Source organism: Lonchura striata, chromosome 1 (genome assembly GCF_050655825.1).
Source record: "Lonchura striata isolate lonStrDom1 chromosome 1, ASM5065582v1, whole genome shotgun sequence".
Lineage (NCBI taxonomy): Eukaryota > Metazoa > Chordata > Aves > Passeriformes > Estrildidae > Lonchura > Lonchura striata.
The window spans coordinates 90,005,325-90,020,964 of NC_140703.1; the positions used below are offsets into that span (position 1 = coordinate 90,005,325).

The window sequence follows — 15,640 nt, forward strand, 5'->3', positions numbered from 1 at the left end:
AACCTGACACCCCTCTGGCCAGCATGCTGGCAGCAGTACAAATTGGAGTGGCTGCAGTCCTCTTGGGATGGCAGATGTGGTTGCTGTGTCTTCTCAGAAACCTATGGAAAGGCTGCCTCACTGTTTCAAAATCCCTGGATTTATCCAGGTGGGAATGCCTAGCTCCTCTCCCCTGGGCGGAGCATCTCACAATAGGCTGATGTTATTCTGAGTCACGAGATGTGTTCTTAATCACCTGTTAAACAGAACTGGCTCCTGGAGAGTGTTATCTCTGAGTCGTGGGGCAAGACATTGATGGGCCATTAACAGGAGGTAAGGAAAACTGCCCAGAGGCAGCTCCTACTGGGATGGGGATAGGAAACATCTTGGTGTTTCAATTTTGGACACCTGGTGAGCCTGCAGGTGGGAATGGAAGGGAGAGACTCCCTATTAGAATTGCTAGAACTTTCCATTTTATACATATATCTCTCAGCCTAGAGGAAGAAGGAGCAGTTCAAACAAACTCTTCTCTGACTACTTTATTCCAGCATGTTTCTGACCAAGATAAGATCATTATCTAAAAGCTTGGAGTGAAGTTGGAGCTATAGAGTTGTTTTTAATGAGAAAAAAGTGTTATAATTTAATGTTTAATGTAATCTATGTTTGTGAAATAGCTCTGATATATTTCTCAAATTCTGAGCCATAATGCAGAAAGGACACTTTCAAGCAAATTATTCAACAGGTCAGATAAAATGGCTATTTAAAATTGCACTGCTTTGGGAGTGGCATGTTTTAGAAGGAATGTTAGAGTACTGAGAAGTGCTTATTTTGAGATGAGAATAATAAAGCAGCTTGCTTAGGGTAGTCATGCATTTTCTGTCAAGCAAAATTTTTAAATCAACATTGACTATTTTTTCTGAGAACAGGTTGTAGGTCAAACAATTATGCCCTTTGTGCCAGGAGTCTCTGTTAAGAATGGTGAAAAAATGATGTAGTATCTTTGGTTTTTTTCCATAAAATTCCCAAATAGATCAGGAGACTATGACAGCTAAAGCTGAAAACTTACTAAGTGTCCCACAGGTACAATTCAGATACTTTTGTAGTCCAAAACCAGAAAATATCATCTTATCTGCATACTGAATGTAACCTTGACTGTGTAGATCTCACCATTTTTTCAGTAAAGTAATGCTGTTTTTCACCTTGCAAAATACTCTCCTCTTGTCAGGGAGCAGCTCAAAATGGATAAGCCAGAAGAGCAGGCTAGATTCCAGAAAGGTCATGATAGGTGTAACTGTGTCCATGTCTGCATTATTTTCTCACTGCTCTCCATAAGATCTTGTGAGTCTCTCTGCATGAAAAGCATTGTGGCAGCCTTGACTGTGCCTCATGAAAAACCTTTCAGTGAGACCTAGTACATGGGTTGCAGAACAAAAAGAGAATGAGAATTTGGGCAAAAATATAATCTTCCATGTTCATGTCCCAGATTTTGGGACTTTCATATTCTGACATCATGATGTGTCTGTGTTTATGTGTGTCACAGAAGTGATGGGAAATTGCACCAAATCCTAATCACACCAAACCTAGTATGATGGTTTATAGATGGTTGCTTTTCTTCTCTTTTTCTGCAGGAATTTTTTTACCCCTCAGGAGAGTAAAACATGGCCATTGAACATGAAAATTAATGTTTTCTTAGTTTTAGTGAATATTTTTTTTTATTTTGGATTATTACCTTTCTCCGTATGTACCACAATTGCAAGCTCTTATGTTCAGACCTAGGGCTGAAGCACTAAAGTTCTATACTTTTGAGTCTTTCATTTGGGATTTCCCTTCCAGGACTGAAGGGCTGCAAGTACTTAGTGCCCCCTGCTGCATTCTGGTCTCATACATTGATTTTCTTTACTCTGTGACCTTAGTGTCTGCTTTGACCTTTTGCCTTTCATATGGGAACTTCTCTGCAGAAAGGGTTGTGATAGGAATGCGATTAGAAGGCAAGGCCAGTCACCCATTTCTGGCCAAAGCTTCTTTTTTTGGTGGCTTGCAGCTATATCTTAACTCTATTGGCTTGAGTATATGAACATTGGAAGTGATGGTGAGTGTCCATAGGCAGATACCTGGATTACTGCTGGTTATGAATTGTTCCACTGAAATGATTGTGAGTTAGAGATACTGCTATTGACTTTAACAGTCATGAAAGAGAACGTTATCTGGCACCTTTCATTTCAGTTACTAGTGACCTAAAATACTGTAGATAAAGTCTAGATTATGCCTGGTATAGGTTTTTTGCTTGCTTGTACAGATTAGAGAGCAGCACTAGGGAATATCTATTTAAAAGAGAAGCTTACATGAATATATAAGCAAATGCTGCACTGTGCCAAGCCACACCCACCCCTCAGACATTGTCAAATAGTTTGGAGGGGACTATTGGTTTTTTGGGGGTTTTTTTTTGAGAAATATTGCATTTATCTTTCCACATAAATCACCTTCAGAGAAATTAAGAAAAAGGAAGAAAAGAGAAAAACACCTCTTAAACAAATCAGCATAAAGCCTATATTAAGCATCAGGCTGGCTAATTGCTGCTGAAGTATTTCCCTGCAATACATATATTTTGAGCAACCACCAGAAATATGAGGACTTGATAAGTAATGAGAAGAGAATTTATACAAAAAACAGACATAACAAGGCAAAGTTAATTCATCACAACTTTCACATAAGCCTTTGTTGGGCAGTTGGCCAGGCCCATCACATTATCTGTTTGACTCAGTGAGTCACTCCAGCTAATAGAATTTTGCCCCGTGTTTGTTGTTGCCATGGCAATGCAATATTATCAGGCATGTCATGTTCACAGATCAGTAGCAGCGGCGCTGCTGCAGACACACAACAGCTTTCAGCCTTTGACCATAAACAGGAATTCACTCCACAGTCAGTCTGTCAAAAAGGAAGTCGGCTGTGGTGAAGAAGCACTAGAGCCAGTACTACTAGCCTTTTCCTTTTTCCTTTGTGAGCGCATTGCCATTATCATTAAAATAACCTTGAGTCGTCATGAATTCATTCATTCACAAACATTGTCAAAGAAGGTGCAATAGTTCAAGAGAATCCAGAGGGTCAAAGAGAGGACTAGTTTTAAATCTGTGCCTATTGAACCTGGAAATGACATAGTCTGTTAGATATAATCTTATTCTTACCATAGCAAATCAAGCTGTGTTGACTGGCACCAATGTCCAAGTCAATTCAGCACCATGAAAGGTTACTAGGAGTAAAGAGGTCATATCCTTTGTGGTATTGCTTTGAGAAATAAACTTAGGCATGTGTGGGAATATTTTACAAAGAATAGCTTTTTCAGCAAAAGTGAAAAACAAATCCTGTCAGGAATCTATAGAGACTGCAGGTATTTTCTGACATAGCCATATTTAGTGTTTAAACCAAAGATATAATTGCAAAGCTTTTCAATATTTTAAATGTTTAATTGAGTCATAAATATTCCACCAGATATTTTAATTGCTTTCCAAAATAAAGAGGTTAAATATCTTTTTGAAACTGCATTTGAAGCTGAGAATGTACCCTGTCTTGGGGTTTATAAAGATTTTAATTTTCTTTCTGAAAGACATCTTAAGTGATAACATAGAATACATGGGTAAGTGTGTATAGATAGATGCACTGAATTTGATTTTTTTGATAGATTATGCGAGATTTACCCCCCAATGTAACTTCTTTGATATCAGCTGAGTTGTTCTGATTTACCCTGCTTTGAAAAGAGAATTAAGATTCTTGGATTTAAAGTACAGGAAAGAATTTTTGAAAGGACATACTGTTTCTTAATTCCTCTGTTGAATGGAAAGACCTGTTTAAACATTTGTTGTCACATATGTCCCAAAATGTTGTTGACAAGCTATACTGGCATTGAGAGACCCTACACAAAGTTTAGGAATGCATTTGAAAATTATTATGAGCAATAAGGGGATGATTATGCTTTTCCTTCTGTGGTTTTAGAGTGATATAACTCTACGTGTCATTTTAAAGCAGTTGCTGCTGAAATGCTGGGGAAGTTGTTCCATTTTGGTAAGTGCTGTTCCACTTTACTGCAGCACTGATTCTTATGTTATGCAGCTGAGACCACCAAAGTGCTCATGTTTACTCTGGTGTAATCAAAACCAGTGTTTGGTGTCTAATATTTAAAGTTGAACTTTGGGACCAGTCTTAGGCTATGCTTGATGAATACAGAGCAGAAGTCCTGAGAAATAAAGCTTTTGCCCACAAGCCCTTTCCTGCTGAACAGAATGTTTCCTCTCAATGGAATGGATTTATACTTGTTATGCATTGGCATGAATCTCCCTGTGCTCGCACCATGGCACAGATCCTGCAGCCTGGATTTTCTTGTAGTCATAAAATAGGCTGTCTCTCCCATGTTTACCAGAGAAACACTAAAATCTATTGACTATGTCGTGTATGACCGAGAGAAGTACCAGTACTGGAGTTCATTAATAGCTATGCTATTAAATTAACTCTCCTCTCGAGCCTGAGACTTGAAACAGTTTCTGATGACCAGGAAGGAGATATGGTAAAATTAAATGTTTTCCCTCAACTCCTGACATGAAGGGGCAGGCACAGCTTGATAAAGTCCCTAAGATTTGAAATAAAGTGAGCTTTTAATCAAATTCCATTTCCTTTAATAGCATTACTATTTTTTTACTCCAGGGAAGTAAAGATCAGAATGAAATGTAAGGAGGAGACAATTTTCCCTAGTTTTTGGGATGAAAACTTTGGAAATCATTAAATGGGATATGACCAGTGAACAGATCCCTGTGCATCTGCATAGATGTTTTTCAGTCAGTCTGAAGCATACCCATATAAGACAGAAGGAAAGAAAGGGAGGAGTAAGATACATCTCTATCTGTTTTGTCTATTCATAAAAGTGACTACATTACACTTATGTTAGTTAAAAGCTGTCTCTGTGAATTGCTGCAGCTCCTCTGCATGACCACCTTTTGATCAAATCCAGAACAGCAATTGTCGGTCTGGCTTGAAAGGGCCCTGAACATCCCATGCAGATTTGTACAAAGTAGAATAGAGTGTTAAACAGTGAAATGTCATCCAATTCAATAGCATAATTAAACAGGTGCAGTTTTAGTGTGTTGAGAAGGAACAAAATACACAGATTCTGCTCTAGTAGAAATTGTCGAATAAACTAGTTATGGTTGGATCATTACATCTTAGAGCAATGGCTGTTCTGTTTACCCCAAAGGTCAGCAGATTTCTGCCATTCAGTGGCAATCCGCATTATAGCTAATCATTCCAAACTGGCAAAGAAAAATAAATCATTGATGTTTTAAAAATGTGTTTTTAACACATAACTTTTTTAAAGCCTGTGTGATCTACATATGAATAAAAAAATCCACTCTGTTTGCTAGTTTGCTTCTATTGCAAAGAAATACACATTTTCCTAGAACTTGGCTCTACTGTAAATACCTACAATTTTATTTCTTGCATCTGCATGTCACTTCATATTATTAGTCCAATGTTTTTGAAGAAAAATATTTTTTGTGCCTTTTTTTTATTTTATTCTAACAGAAAGGGTCTTTCTGAAAAAAGTAAGTTTAGAAGTTCCTCAAAGGAGGTGCACCTATTTCATTAAGCAAATCTTGTTACACATTGTGAATAAAGACTTAGTGAAAAATATATGTGATATCCTATGGATATTAGAATTTGCAATTTTATCATGCAGGTAGTGTGATGTATATTAAACATAATCACAACTCTGTGCTTTTATTACTAGGCAAAAATGGTAGAAGCTTTTAGGTACATGCAGGCACTGAAGAATAACATTCCAAAGTAATCTGTAATGGTTCATAAGTTTGTCATGTTCATCACAAAAGGCGTTGACTCTGAGGACAGGAAAATATTCAGCAAGCACTGAGAAGTTTTTATGTAGATCTACATATACATAATGACCCCTATCCAGCAGCTCTCCTTCCCTCTAGTCTTATCCTTGAAAGAGAAGTTTCTTGGAATTCCCTTGAAAATAAGAATTGTAAAACATTTAAGTTTTGCAGAAAAATTAGTTGAAAAAGTGGCTGTACAGAAAATGGTAAGTTGGAGTTTGCAGCTAATCTCAATATTAATCTTTTGTATAATTTTTGGAAACATTTGAATATGAAGAGCCTTCTAGAACTGAAAAGGAAAAAAATTATTATTTATTTAAAGGCTTTTCCCTGACACTTGATGCTTTATGCATTTGAATTCTGACAGTAAGGTCACCTCTTACTAAGAAAACTAAATTTATGAAGGTAAAGAAATCTTCTTGACACACTTCCAAGAAATGCGGAAAAATTCAGATCCAATTATCTTAAAAGATGAAAAAATGTCTAATGAGTACCTGGCTAAGTACAAAAAGTCACCTCTTTGTCTTACTTAAGTAAAATAATGGTACACTTATCTGATTAACTACTACCTGGAAACATTTTCCCTGTATGTATTTTATCAGAGGTCAGTAAAAAAGCATCCTGAAAGGTGTAAATAGTGGAACCTTTTGTTAAACTCCTACTTCATAAGTCTGATTAAGTCAGATGTTTAGCATATGACATAAAATGATATATTTGTGATCTAGACTTCAAGGATCTTGACTGAAGTCAAAATGGTTTTCATACTAAGTGAAATCAGAGTATTTTTGAAAACTATGGTGATGTTCCCATTAGCTCTAGTGATCCCACAGTTTTCAGCCATACATTTTAACCTTGAGAACCAAGGTAATGCCTCCCCCACCTCTAATCACACCTGTGAAGTTCCTTGTTTTTCTATACTTGGTGTTCTTATGTTGAGAATAAATACTGCAAACCACCAAGAAATGGCAACAGCAAATAGTAGGGGGGAAAAAAGCATGGAAAATTATTGGAAGCCAAGGATTTGAGAGAGAACGCAGGATCCAAAATCGTTAGCAAAAAGGTGCATGAGAAAAGAATTTTGAAATTTAAAAGGAGAGGTGTCACAAAAACTGTAGAGAGAAAATTGAACCTGGAAGAAGGAAAGGGGCTCTAAACAGCCCTTGAAAGCAGACGGGGATGGATGGATGGATAGGAAGTATTTGAGCATTCAGTTCTCATGCTGTGTGTAGGTTGAGCATTTAAAAATTCTGCCACTTTAGCAGGTAAAGCTATTACACAGTGATAGTAAAGTTTATGTTCAACTGTTCTGAGCAGCTTTTTAGCATTCACAGTGGCATATCTAAACAAATCATCGCACTTTTAATGAAAATCACTGTGATGTCGATCAGTGCTTTGTTTCAAATGTTCTTGTTAGTTCTTCAATCAATGTACAAGGCAACATTTTCAAGTACGTTAAAATGATGCTGTTTACCACTGCTATGATAATGATGGCTCTGTAATGCCTAACAAATATTTATCCAGTTTATCTAAATTGGTCGTCACAGTGACATTTCTAAAAATGTTTGTAACAATTTTATTAATAGAGCCCCGTATTTTATGCCATCTCCTTCACTTTCCCTTTAAGCCTAAACTGGGGCCCAACTATTGCTCAAGTTGACCTGAGGTATGTTTTTTTAGGGTTATGTGTATGTGTTGTCATTGAACTGTTTAACCTTATTTTATATCAGAATTTCACAAGAAGACACAGCTGATTCTATAGAAATAATGAACTGCAAGCTTCACAGGACATGTAATACTCAACTATAGCAGCAACCCAGAAGAGTTTGTACTGATCAGCCAAATAATTAGTCCTTTTACTTTATTTGCACTGAATTGAAAGTAAGAGAGATTTTTGGTATCAGTCATGAGACACTAGAAGTGGAAGGAAATAGACATATGGACAACATCTTCATAAATCATAGCATCTTCATCTCCACAAAATACTGTTGTTTTAATCCACACATTTTGTGCCTAATTTATCTACTCTTAAAATATATAGAATAATTAGTGAGGTCTGAGGTCTAACAGAATTATCTATTTTTAACAGAATTTCTTTTTTCCCCTCAGTTTTTCTGTTTTGTAGTATCCTGCATTCCAATATCTGTAGAAAACAGTCTATTATGAAAAGAAACAAAACTGTATTTACAATGTCATCAAGTACTATATCAGTTAAGTCAACACAATTATGGCTATAACATGGTGAACTGCCAGAGAAAAGTAGTCTACTTATTTACTACTAAATTTGTTGATTCAGTGAATGCTGAAGCTGTTCATTAATTGGTAAGCATAACATTTGTTGTGTACTTTGGAATATGTCTGAGAGAAGGGAAAGACAGAAAAAAAATAACAAAGCAGAATATAACTGCTTCTCCAAAATGTTTTAATCCTAAATAGTTTTTTTCACTGGAAACCAGGTACAGGTGAAAGTTGTGTTTTTTGCATGATTTGCCTACAAAGAAAAAATTCTTCATGATTTTATCTGAGGTCAAATGTTCTTCTATATATTTTATTATTCATTCTATACCTTACCTTTCAAAATTCATCTATCAATAATAATCTCAGATTAGATGTTCTGTCCTTGATTGTGATTTCATGTGGGTTGTTCCATGACTATGACCTGTCCTGAGCTGAGTCAGCACTCCCCTGCCACAGGCACTTTACAATTGTATCTCTAGACCATTTTCAGATGCTCATTTTAGTCCAAGAGTGATAGCAGGGCTGCAGTCTGAGGTGGGTGAGCACGCTGCTGCACTATTTCACCAATACCTCTTGGTAATCAGAAGCAGCAATTTATCATCTCTGTCTGAGCTGAGTCACTGTTTTCATGCAAAAGCAGTACCCTCAAGTAGAACCTGACTCCCCAGCAGCTTAGTCTAGGCTGGCCAAGAAATCAGAGACCATGCATTCCTTTCCTCATCCTACAAGTTGGATGGTCCCCTTACCAAAGAGGTGTTTAGAACAATACTTACACACCAAGGTGATTTTGTCTGTTTTGAAGCATTCATAAATTCTCTGAACTTTATTTTGTAAAATATCCCTGAGTGTAATTTACTGTACATTGATTTTAATAAGCATTCTCTACAGACCAATATGTATAATGTTGGAAATAGTATAATACAATTTTCCTCCACTGAAATGCTACAGAAAATTGTGCATTTTATACTGACATGTGCCACATCAATAATACAGTTTTATATCTTATTTGTAGCTATTGATCTCAACAACATAATGAAAAATTGATTGCAATGAAGTGCACTACTTCTTAAGTGTAAATTTCAATGTCAAATTATTTTTATCTATGCTTCCCAATTATAGATGAAACTTATACATTTATATATGTTTGCTTTTACAAAACTCTGGATCAGTAAATTAGATATGACAAGACTCTACTAGTTCAATAGAAACCTTGTTGCTCTCACTAAAATATGATTCCAAAATTAAATACACTAGTTCCCTTCCTTCATTATAGAAAGAATTAAAGTTTCTGTATGTAGTATCACCTTCCTTGGCAATTTAACAATTTGAAATAGGGTCCTAAATCTTAAGGGGATATGGGCACACAAAGTATTTTGTTATGTGGGAAAAAACTGAAATTCATGCTCTCACTCTGGAACCTACATGGCAAAGTAAAAAAAGAGCAGTATATTTTTTTTGTTATCTCTTGAGACCTTATTATTTTTGAAGAAAATGTTTGTGTTTGGGAAAACCTTATGTTATTAGAACAGACAAAAAATGTGAATGGCTTCCATACTGGGCAAAGGGAAGGCACTGGATTCTATTTTCTGAACTATAAAGACACTGTAACTCTATTTCTGCACCTCCTTTCTACCCTTTGGAAAGATCAGACTGGGAAATTCAGACTATTCTTCTACTGGGTCACAAGCAGAGGTTACCTTCAGAGAAAAATCCTTACTCATTCTGCTTTTTGGGGACTGGGACATTTAGTGCAGAATTACTTCTTCTTATAGAACTGCTTAGAAAAATAGCAAAACCATTGCTGAATTAATTAAAAACACTACATATTTCATAACCAACCAGAGAGATAGGTGTCAAGCCAATCTGCCTGGCTTCTTCCACTTGGTGATAAGGCATATTCTGAGATAGTAAAACTCATGTCTTCCTAAGGTGATGAGGTTCAATCACCTTTCAAAGTGTTTTTCTCTTTGCATTGATGACACAGGCAGCAAAGATTACTCCAGATTATTATAGGCTTCTGGGGCCTGTGGTTGCAGAGGATGGATCTCAACACAAGGGCCATATAGTGGTAAGTAAATGTTAGTTTGCAATGATGCCATAGCATTTTTCAACCACTATAATATAATTAATAAGTTCAGTTATTTTGCTGGCATGAAGGTAGATTTTGGAAATATTTGTAGGACTTAAGATATGCAAAAGAGAGATGAGTGGTTCTGAGTGTTTTTTTGGATATCACTTAACAGTGTCCCAGTTCTTCAGTTTCTAAGTACAGGAGAAGAAATGTCTTCTCAAGATGGCTGCAGATGTAATGCTGAGTGGGGAATGAAGAGGGCAGATAATTTACAGCAATCTGCCTTTTTTAGTGCTGCCAATAAAAGGAACTTGTCCAATACCTGGAGATCATGTCAGTCATAACCTAGTTTTCAGGATCTTTTTTTTATGTCCCTACAAAACAACATCCTCTCTCTTCTTCCATATCTGTTTCTTTTAGAGGAGGTTTGCCTTCCTCAAAACAGGGTAGTTGATTACCTTTGTTGTGACCAGTTGCTGAAAAGGTAGGACTAAGGATCCACAGTACAAAGAAAAAATTCACATGCCACAGTACAAAGAAAACCCATTTTCTGATATATTTGTGCTTTGTACTTCTCCAAACAAAATGTTTGACAATTAGGACACCAACAGTATTTCTCTCCTATAAAGAATATTTCATTTTCATAAAGGTTGAATTCATGCTGAAGTCTGTTTTATAGTGGTATATTTATAAGGTCTCATCCTGTTCAGCTGCCTATGTTCATGACATTTGTTGACATTTGATCCTATCCATATTTCAAATTTGGTTTATGTCTGTCATGGGTTCAAAATTGATTGGAAATCAAGCTGAAAGTATGACTTGAGCATGGTGGCTATTGTTTGCAGGAAAGGCCTGCACAAATATCTGGTCTGAGATGATGAGAGCTATTTTCCCCCTTCACTGCACAAGCCAAATTTTGTTACGAGCTGACACTGATGAAGTGACCATGCTCTCCCGTGCTAGACAGGTACTCACTTTTACCTTAACCTCAGGTAGGCAGTTGATCCACAGCTGTAGGATATGCTGACAAAGAAAATGTCAAGCACTCTTTCAATAAAGGCTGGCTTTTATTGTTTCCGTGCATTTGTTTGAGAGTGGAGTATTACAACTTTTCAAATTTACTTCAAGACATACTGAAGAAAAGGTACTGAAAATTTGCATATTTCACAGCTGACTTTTAAATACAGCCCACATAGGAACTTAAAAGCTATGCACATCTTTAAAGACAAAATGATACTCTTACCAATTAGATAATTATTGTTATTATAGTTACGGACTAACGACCAATGAAGGCTTCAGTGTCAGCTGGACTACATGAAGGTTGTAGCAACATACCCTTGTAGAAATAAAACTTTTTCATGCTACATAGAGTCCTGTTCTTCTTCATTTAATTCCAGGACATGAATATTCTTTGTGCACCTAAAAATCTTCCCAAGAAGTTAGTCTGAGCTGTATCTCCACCCACAAGCACATCAGCCAACAGGGAAAACTCAAAATAAATCACAATAATCATATAGTGAAAGATAAGATAATTTTCACATGACTCTTTGAAACCAAAGTGTGTCATACTGAAACCAAACTGAACAGTATTTTCATCACCCTAATTAACTTACTGATGTTTCAAAGCAAAGGGCATGTCAACACAGCTGTACAAAGGATGAGCATGCATGAGTAGTTGAAAGAACTATAAATATTAAAACTAAATAAACTGAGGTGGAAACTGGAAAGCTCCAGAAAGAGGCCAAGGAAAAACTACTAGACTTCACTGGGGATGTGCCTTTTGTTCTATTGACAGAGAGAGACCTAGAAATTATCTAAAGCAAAATAAAAGCAAACCATCAATTAATGAAATAACTATTGAGATAACAGATGTGATAAAATCATGTTTGTAAGAAGGTAGTTATTTAAATGGATGTTCCCCAAACAGGAAGCTTAAAAACAGACATAGTTTATTATTGATTATTTATTATTTAATGTAATTTACTTGCAAACTGAATCTTTCAAGCGAGCTGGCATAGGTGTCCTGCATTGCTCGATCATCTAATATCAACCAAAACCCAGCCACAAGCCAGCAAATGCAGCATTCAGGTCCTCTGAGAAGACTCTTGCCAAAAGAGACAGAGAAAAAGAAATAAGGAAAAATATCCAAACCCTGTTAAATTCATAGCAAACACTGTCAAAGACCTGCTAATTTATGCTTCTGAGAGAAGGTCTCATTTGAACTTGTTTAGTATTTTTCTAAGATAATAATAATGATAGTATGTTACATGTCTCCTCAAACTTTCTGTTTTATGCCAAAAGCTACTGACATAAAATGACCTGCTAGAAGGGGTGTAAAAGGTATTGCCTTACATATCATCAGATTACTTAGAGTTTGAGTTCAGTTCTCAATGAACATAGAAAAAAAATATGCAGACAATAACTCTATTTCATCCACAGAAAAATGATTTGTCATACCCTATCAAACACCAAAGAATTCAATTCCCTGTTCCCAGATCCTTAATGAAAAAAAAAAAAAAAAGCAACCTAATTCCTACTAGACAAAATCAAAGCTTTGTTGGTATTTTTATTCTATGGAAAACTGGGAGTAATACTGAGAAGTCTAAAGCAATTTTTTTAGCCTTCGAGAAAGAACTGGGACAAGTTCACCAGAGGGGTTTTGGAGTCTCCTTCCCTAGAGATATTCAAAAGCTGCCTGGATGCAAGCCTATGCAACATGCTCTAGGGGACCATGCTAGAGCAGAGAGGTTGGACTAGAGGTTCCTTTCTAACTTACCTGTTCTGTAATTCTGTGTGATTCTGTGTAGGCAGAGTACTCTCAGTGTCTGATGAAGCAAGAAGGAGAAGGAATAACTGTTTTGTTAACTGTGATTTGATGCCAACTTTTGAGCTGGACATTTCAATTAGTTTCTTTTTCATTCTTTCCATGAATACTTTTCAGTCCTTAAGGAGAATATTTACAACAATAAATTTAAAAAATCATTTAGAGGGAGTGCACCAGGTAGCAGTGACAAGTGATGACTAGACCAGCATTTTGCAAAATTAGACAGACTATACATTGCTAATATAGTGGTTTATTGCACCATTTTAAACAGATAACCTCAGGACCTGGCTGAAATGTTTTGAATATAGCCATGCTTCCTTCTGCTTTTGTAATAGAAGCAGCTAATCTGTCCATGAACTGATATAGCTCAAGCTGAGGCTGTGGCATAGGAGAACTGAGAAAATTATGTTGTGCTGACTGAAGAATCTGAATTATTCTTTACATAACTAGGGTAACCAGTAGTTACAGCAGAGTTGGTGTACACCAAATTTCAGCAACATGTATGGCCAAGGGATGGAAAGCTTTAAAAATTATCCTGTTGGTCACAAAGATCTTCTTGATACGTACTTGAGACTAGACACTTCATTATACCCATGCTTTTAGAAGCTGCATGCAGGCTTTAATAAAGGGTGTTAATAGCTTTGGTTTGAGAGATGCATGTCATTTCTAGGTTGCAAAATGGAAGTAAAATGTTATTTTCACTGGTCTTGCCTTTAACATTCACTGATGTGAATGGTGTCCTACTATGTTCTCTGCTGTTCTGATGGTACCAAGGAAACACTGGCATCATTGATTCCCACTGACTTAATAAACCATTCAGGAATTCTTTTGCTGCTTGTCTTTCCACATCAACATAAGTAACAGGATAAGAGAAATGTAGCAAGTTTCCAGTTTTAGGTTGCACATATAGGACTTGGTGAAAATTATTTCCATTCTCTCTTGCTTCAAACATTTGGTTCTATCTTGCTCTAAACATTCTTTAGAAGAGGGTTGACTGTGTTGCTTTACGGGACTGTGTACAGCTGTAGAAGGAAGCATTCAATGATTTTATAGTTGTATATCTGACTGAATTTAATTGAACCTGGGGAAATAGGAAGTAACATAATGAACTTCTATTCTTATGCTTAATCTGTCAAACAGAACTAAAATGTCTTCTTGTCAACATGCTACAAACACTAATCCATAGTTTAGAGAACTTTTAGCTGAACTTTTACTTCTAGAATTTCAGACTTCAGTTGTCCATTAACTTCTTGGTGTCATATATTTTGATGAGCAAATTCCATGCAAGTAAAAGAAAATGGATATTTTATTAAGGCAGGCAGGAAATGTTACCTAGTATGCATTGCGACAACACCTAGGAGTCTCTGAAGCCTCTTGCAACTAAAAAACTTTTTCCTCCCCTTGGAAGTTCTCTTTAGCACCATTTTGTTTAGTCTATAGAAGTTCAAGTTTTCATCAAAGTAGTATTTATTTGTATAAAACTGTATACCAGACGTTTGCAACTACAAAGCCTATAAAGTATTTTGTTGCCAATATGACCCTGATGGTTTCAACAATTATAAACTGAAGCAGATCTGTTTACACAAGGCTTTAATGTTAAACTGTATGCAAACATAACTACGTGGACTCAGTCCCTAAGACAGACACATCCAGTTTCAGAAATATTCTGGCAAATGAAATCTTGGAACTTGTAATCTACTAAGTATAGCACAAAGAACATGAAAATCACGATGCAGTAGTACTTAGCACTTATATATAGCACTTTACATCTTCAAAGTACTGTGCTAACAATATCTAATTAATCCTCCTCAACTAATTAATCCTTTCCAGATCAGGAAGCTGAGACACATTAATTACAATTATTATTTATGTACTTATATAGCACCATAGGTGTGCATGCCACTGTGCAGACTTATAGACCAGTCCCTCACTTAAGCAACTAAAATTTGTCTTTAATACTAGTAGGAGAAACTTTGCAGCATGCAATATTTGGAGGGGAGACTTTCCGTAGAAAAGTTTACAGCTGTACACCACCAGATTCTGCCATCAGATTTTTTTTTTTATAAGTGGTAAAAAACTGGAGGATATAAGGAGGCTATGTTGTCATTTGGTTTTCATGCTTTTTAAAAATTGTTTTTAAAAAAAAAAAAACTGTCATGCATGAATTTGTTTTCAAGGAGCTCACATGTCCAAGCCTCTCAACTCATGAATTATCAACAGCATCAACTATTACCAATGATATGTATGATGACAGATTCTTATGTTGAGTGTCTTATCCATTATGAAGGATGGAGAAGAGCCTGTAATAACAAATGGCTCAATTTTGGGGACAAAATATCTAAATACTTGTATTTGCAATTCCTTTTTAAAAGATAGTCTCAATTGTCTCAGATTTTGGGTTATTGTAATTAAGGCCTAGTTTCATTCATAGTGGATAATTTCCCAGTGCAATACAAAACGGAGTTTATAAGAGAGATTATTAATCATTATGTTAAAAATTACTTAATCTCTAGCACTAGTTCTTTAGAAGGAGTAAGTCTAAAATTAATGATACCCTGGTTCCCAGACCTTAGATGAAGGAATATTATGAGGAAAATAGAAAATATTTTAATAGTGATCAGAGTGTGACCTATATCCCAATTCAGCTTTTATCAT

At 36.0% G+C, this 15,640-nt stretch overlaps 1 long non-coding RNA gene across 1 annotated transcript in view; it reads right to left on the reverse strand.

Annotated features, from left to right (window-relative positions):
• LOC146768761 (uncharacterized) overlaps positions 1-15,640 on the reverse strand; it is a 155,295-nt gene that overhangs the window by 58,333 nt on the left and 81,322 nt on the right. The gene's annotated exons all lie outside the window — the stretch shown is intronic.